The sequence below is a fragment of the Lissotriton helveticus genome, chromosome 6 (genome assembly GCF_964261635.1).
Source record: "Lissotriton helveticus chromosome 6, aLisHel1.1, whole genome shotgun sequence".
NCBI classification, from domain to species: domain Eukaryota; kingdom Metazoa; phylum Chordata; class Amphibia; order Caudata; family Salamandridae; genus Lissotriton; species Lissotriton helveticus.
The window spans coordinates 1,963,267,313-1,963,273,894 of record NC_136067.1 but is presented as its reverse complement, the minus strand read 5'-3'; positions in this window follow the sequence as shown (position 1 = coordinate 1,963,273,894).

Sequence of the window (6,582 nt, the reverse complement as noted above, 5' to 3'; positions counted from 1 at the left end):
AATTGAGCTCCAGCTCTCTTACCTCACTGGTGAGCTTTTTACCCCTACCTCGATGTAGCTATAACTGTACCAAACTGATTCCGCTCACAATTATTTCTTCTTTACAACTCACTTCACATCACTGCGTCGTTTTCACTTTATTGCTGATATGTTTTACAAATGGAGTGACGCACCTCTCCCTTGATATATTATTTATTATTTTTTTGCATCACTGCGCCGTGTATTAGGTGAACTGGTTGCCACCCTGGGCTTCATTCTGAGTGCCATTCACTTCCTTTTATGCCAATGGAATGTGCCTCCTCACGTAGCCACAAGCCTGGTGACACTATAATCAATGTCACTCCTTGTCTCCACTGGGATACTGGCAGATCGGCCTGATTATCACTGTAGAATGTCACTATCATTATCTGTTTGAGAATTTTATATATTTCTATGTCCCTCTTTCGTCTCCTTAGGCAAAAGAGGCTTTTAAACTAAAAAGGCAACCATTGTTTTGTCCTGATGATGGACCCCATCATTTAGCAAGGGGTCCGAAACGTCATCGACCCACTGTGTACCATATACTTGTGAAATAACTTGTTACAAAAATTGCGTAATGGTACCTATATGAAATTCTCTGTCTAAACTTGAATTTTTCAGAGTATGTTGATTTTGCCTTTCAAGCCCTTTATGTATGTTTTGTTCGTGTGTTGTTGTGGTTGGGTACAGGCTTGTGCCCCACGCACGTGAACTGTTGAAGGTGTTATTCTGTTTTGTAAAACCTTGATTTAAACATAAATTTTGAGGACCTCTGCCCGGCTGGGCATGTCTTCTATAATATAGAACTGACTGAGTCTATATTTACTCTCATTTAATTGTCTCGCTGCCAGGGACCATTGTTGTTTCCATATAACTAAGCTCCCCGAGGTCCCTCGCTGATACTAATTGGGGTCCCCTTGTTGTTTAAAAATAGACATACTTATATGCTACATAAATAAAATGCACTCAATGCAACATACACCCCAAACAATACCACTCAGTGCCATATAATTATATGCTACATAATTACACTGCACTCAATGCAACATACACTCCAAATACCACTCAGTGCAACATAATTACACGCACAAAATTACACTCTACTGAATACAACATACACTCTCCATATTACAACTCAGTGCCACATAATTACACGCCACATAATTACACTCTTCTCAATGCAACGTAAATACACTCCACATAATACCACTCAGTGCCTTATTATTACACACCTCATATTTACACTCTACTCAATGCAACATAAATACACTTTATCTATCTGTCTATCTATCGCCCTCACTCTATCTGTCTATCGCACTCACTCTATCTATCGCCATCACTCTATCTATCTTTTGATCGCCCTCACTCTATCTATCAGTCTATCTATTGCCCTCACTCTATCTATTGATCGCCCTCACTCTATCTATCAGTCTATCTATTGCCCTCCCTCTATCTATTTATCGCCCTCCTTCTATCTATCTATCGCCCTCACTCTAGCTATCTATCGCATTCACTATATCTATTTATCGCATCACCACAGTATCACTCAGCAACACCAGAGCATCACTCAGGGGCACCACAACATCACTGCGCTACCACAGCATCACTGAATGCCACAGCATCACTCGTCGCCACTGCAACATCACTCAGCGCCACCACAGCATCAATCTGTGCAACCATTCAACAACAACTGGTTCAAATATGTTCTCTAAATGTTTCAAGCTTTATTGAAAATGTCACCAAAAGATGTTAATATTTCACTTCTGTTCTTGGATTTTCGTCACAATAAAATAAAATGAACATAATCTTCACAAAAGTTATTTACAAAAGCTATTGCATTATAAATTACCATAACTTTTATTTCAGTATTAATTATTAAAAAAATTAAAAGCCATTTTTATTTGTAATATCAATACATCTAAGTCACGTAAATACAACACATATTGCATTACAAATGCTATAGGTGTCACTTTAGCGAAAGTTAAAACTATTGGCATTGTAAATGACAAAGCTATTAATTTCGCAATTTTCAAAACCAACACATAAATAAAAAATGTGTCATTTACAATACCAATAGCTCAAACTTTCCTAATGCGAGACCTATTGCATTGCAAATGCTTGTTTTTTATGTGAGGCTGTCTTTGCTTGTGCGATTGCTGACCATCTTGTACCTGTGCTGCGTGTGAGGGGAACTTGCTCCCAAATGCTTTATGCTCCACATTGTGTGTGCGTGTCTTGGGGAGCTGCTGCAAATGCTGTCCATATTCTGTGTACACGAGGAACGTTTACGTTGTTTCTGATCAGAGAGGGATGTAATTTATGGGTGTGAGGGAAGAGTGTACTGCTGCCTGGCATTTACCTATTTTGTGTGTGCAAATCTTGAAAGACGTGAGGCAAGTTTGCACTCATACAACCTTACACTTCTGAAATCCTGTATGTTCCATGTATTAAGGGGGGTATTTTATGGCGCACCATGGTGTCACACTTCTTCCTTCAAAGGAAGCTTACAGTGGCCCTGCATTACCACATTTGTACCATGTCTTTGAATGAAACTTGTACTGTTCTCGAGTACCATACTTGCTACATGTCCTTGAAGGAACCTTGCACTTTATTGAATGAAGCTTACACTGGCACTGCAGAACCACATTTGTTTCATGTCTTTGAATGGAGCTTGCATTTGCTAGCCCTGCAGTACCACATGTGTTCCATGCCTTTGAAGAAAGCTTGCACTGACCCTGCAGTGTCACATTTTTCCATGTTTTGAATGAAGTTGCACTTGTTCTGCAATACCACACTAGTTCAGTGTCTTTCAGGTAAGGTTGTGATTCTTCTGACCAGTGTTGTGGGTCTTATGCATGTGAACCCTGTACTCCTGCTCCCTGTGCTCTATTTCTCAGTTTTGCTCTAACCAAAAGGCTGTTTTAGCTGTCTCATCAGCCTCATATTTTTTACACAAATAATACACAATCTTGCTTAGAGAAAAGGGGCTTTGGGTATGCCACTTCAGTTGTTCATCAGACTGTGTAATGAGCATATTAGTTCAGCTCTTCAGAACAGCATACATACAATTGGGCAGGGGATCAGCTCCCTTCGGCCATTTGCTTTGTTGTCAATGTTTAGCTCTGCCTCATAGTCAATCGCTGATCTGTAGGATATAAGGTAGCCTGAGTAACAGTATTTTGTCTACTTATTCAGTGTTACTCTGCATCTAGAGGAGTCCGACCTCCGGAGAAATTTCCTTGAGCAGCTCATGCAAATGCAGACTAGTGCTAATTGAGAAATGAGCGTACCAGCAAGTGCTCTGCGATGGCTACTGGACTGCAACTTTCTTATGCAGGGAACCAGGCATCACGCTGTATTCTGCAGTATTCTGTTTACTCAGCAGCCCTTTTTACTGTTCCAAGCAGGCAGACCATTGTGAAGCTTTACTTTTAAAGTTTATATTGAAGCACATGACCTCCACATTTAGTTGCCACTTTTTTGTTTTTGCTTTTTTGTTTTAGCATATCCTTGTACGGAAAAAACAACAACGACCTTGCTTATTAGAAGGCAAGTGGGACCTTTTTTGATGGCAAGTCTCTTTCCCTCAAAAAAACACAAAGATCAGACTCATATAGTATGCAGCGCTAGTCCAAGTGTGGCTAATGGGTGATTAGATGACCTCAGTGGACAAGCAGGCTTCAATGTAGCTTAACCCAACAGCCTTTAATTGTGCCAGTGGCCCAATGTGCAAGATACTCAACCTGTGCCATCTATATATTGGACCTTAGCGCTGCTTTTGATATGGTATCCCACAGACTGCTCTATCATTGTCTCCGATCAGGAGGGCTGGCCTAAATCGCACTAAAATGGATGGCTTCCTTTTTGCAGGACCGGAGCATCCATATATTTCCAAAAGCATAGCTCTGACTCAAGGGGTCCTTCAAGGCTCCATTTTGAGTCCAACTCTTTTTAACATGTATATTGCTCCCTTGGCAGAGATTGTGGAAAGACAAGGTGTCACCATTGTGTCATATGCAGATGGCACGCAACTTGTTGTCTCTCTGTCACACGTCTCTGACACAGCATTCAACAAGTTTTCTTCCTGCCTGCAGGACCTGGCATCCTGGATGACAGATAACTGCCTTAAAATAAACTGTAGCAAAACAGAGATTTTAGTGGTGGGAAAATCACCCTCCATTTGGTCATCGGCATGGTGGCCACAGACTTTGGGCTGTCTACATGACTTACTTTCCCCCTATAACCCTACCCGCCAACTCAGATCAACTGGGACATTCTGGTCAAAGTCCCTAAAGTACAAAAAGTAAGAATAGATGCACGCTTGTTCAGTTATCTGGCGGCCAAAAATTGGAACGCACTTTCCCTCTCTCTTCATGCTGAACCATTGGAGACCCTCTTCCGAAAGAAACTGAAATCCTGGTTATTCCAGCAATAGGTCTTTTTTTTCCTTCTCCTCTTCCGAAAAGTTAGTCTCAGCACGGAGACACACCTGATAGTGTAACCAGGCACTTTGTAAGTGATATTATTATTATTATCCAAACGCTGCTCCTTCTTAGTGAGCAGGGTACCTGTGTTTGAGAAGTGTGCTTGTGTGAGTGCTGTATAGCCATCATGTTTAGTGAGTGTATTATAAGGGGCGTGCCTACGAGGCTGCATGATGAGCATTGTCTTTTGTGAGCGTAGGGTAAATGGCCTACAGGTTGAAAGTTGTGCCTTTGTGAGTGCAGAGTGAGGAATATGCCAGTGTGAGTGCACTGTGAGGGATGTGCCTATGTGATGGTAGCAGTGAATTTGGGGTCCCTGCATGTTGTGTCTTTGTGTGTATGTACTTTACATGGGACAAACCTATGGATTTGTTAATGCATTTTAGGGATATGGTGTTGACTTGCAGAAATACAGTGCAGAGAGCAAATACAATAATATGAGAAATGTAGTGAGTGTTAATTCAGCAGATGCTGTCCAAGGAGGTGAAGTGTCAGGGGCAAGTGACAGATACCCTAGTAAGGGAGCCCATTTACTTTTCTTGCACTATGACTGGGCTGTCTCGATTGTTCATTCCCACACATACCTGGGATGTCCGGGTGTGCATTACTGCTGGTAGCGTAGCTACGCAGCCAAGAACATGTGCAGCTCTACACTGTGGGCAGCCCATAAAAACTAGGACACCACTTTCAGATGTGTGCTATACAAACACCGGTTACATCGCATAGCATAACGATTGGCTTATAACTGGCCTACGCTAGTATTTCAAGATCCTGGAGAGGACAGGAAGAACTTTGTGGAGGAACTAGAACGTTGTCAAATATGGCTTGCCCCAGTCATCCCTTCCCGACCGGCTACAAAAATCAGCGTTTACAAAAACGTTTACACAAGCCCAATATGAAAAAGGCCGCAACAAGAAAGGAGACAAGTGGCCATGGTTCTGTTATGGACCCCACAGTGCTCTGAAAGCAGCCCATTGGAATAAGCCAGAGTGGCAGAACCGCCGCTCTGCCCTGCCGGCCATGCCATTGGGACCTCTATGATCAAGAAAGGTGGAAGGGCTGTCAGCGCCCCAGGGACAAATGGTCCATGCTGCAATACTGTGCTCTTTACTGCCCCCTGCTGGTCGTGCATTATCTTGCCATATGGACGCACCGGATGTATGACGTTACAATGCATACTTTTACAACGCATACCTTTACAACGCATTTTTTACAACGCAACATCCATTACAAGGCATTCCATCACAACGCATGCCATTACAATGAATTTTTAAAAACTACCTTTACAATGCATTCCATTACAACGCATACTACCTTTACAACGCATACCATTACAACGCATACCATTACATTGCATGTATGGTAAGTATTGGATAGTGTAGGGGTAAAAATTACTATTCTAACTCCAGGGGGGGTGCAACAGTAGGGTAAGTGTTGGATAGTGTAGGGATAAAAATTACTATTCTAACTCCAGGGGGTGCAACAGTAGGGTAAGTGTTGGATAGTGTAGGGGTAAAAATTACTACTCTAACTCCAAGGGGTGCAACAGTAGGGTAAGTGTTGGATAGTGTAAGGGTACTATGCGTTGTGATGGTATGCATTGTAATGGTATGCGTTGTAATGACTGCGTTGTAATGACATGCGTTTTAGTGGTATTCGTTGTAGTGTCATGCGTTGTAATGGTTGCGTTGTAATGGCATGCGATGTAATGGATGTTGCGTTGTAAAAGTTTAGTTGTAATGGTAGTGCGTTGTAAAAATTGTGTTGTAAAGGTTGTTTCCCCGACGCACCAGCGCTGGCGGGGTTGAAGATGAACTGACCACCTCAGATGAAGGGTGGTTGTCTCTGCTAATCCTCCTAGATATGTCTGTGTCCTTTAACACAGTGTTTTAAAAGAATGTCTATAAAAGACCTGAACTTTAATAAGCTAGTGATATTTTAATCCATGGGCGTTGTTAAACAAGACAAACATGATGTATTGTAATTTTCTTTTGGGGTATGGTTGTTTTGTGTCTTGTCAGTATGTCACGTATTACCCAAACCGAGGGTGCTTCTATGTTTCTGACTTTTTCATGTTATA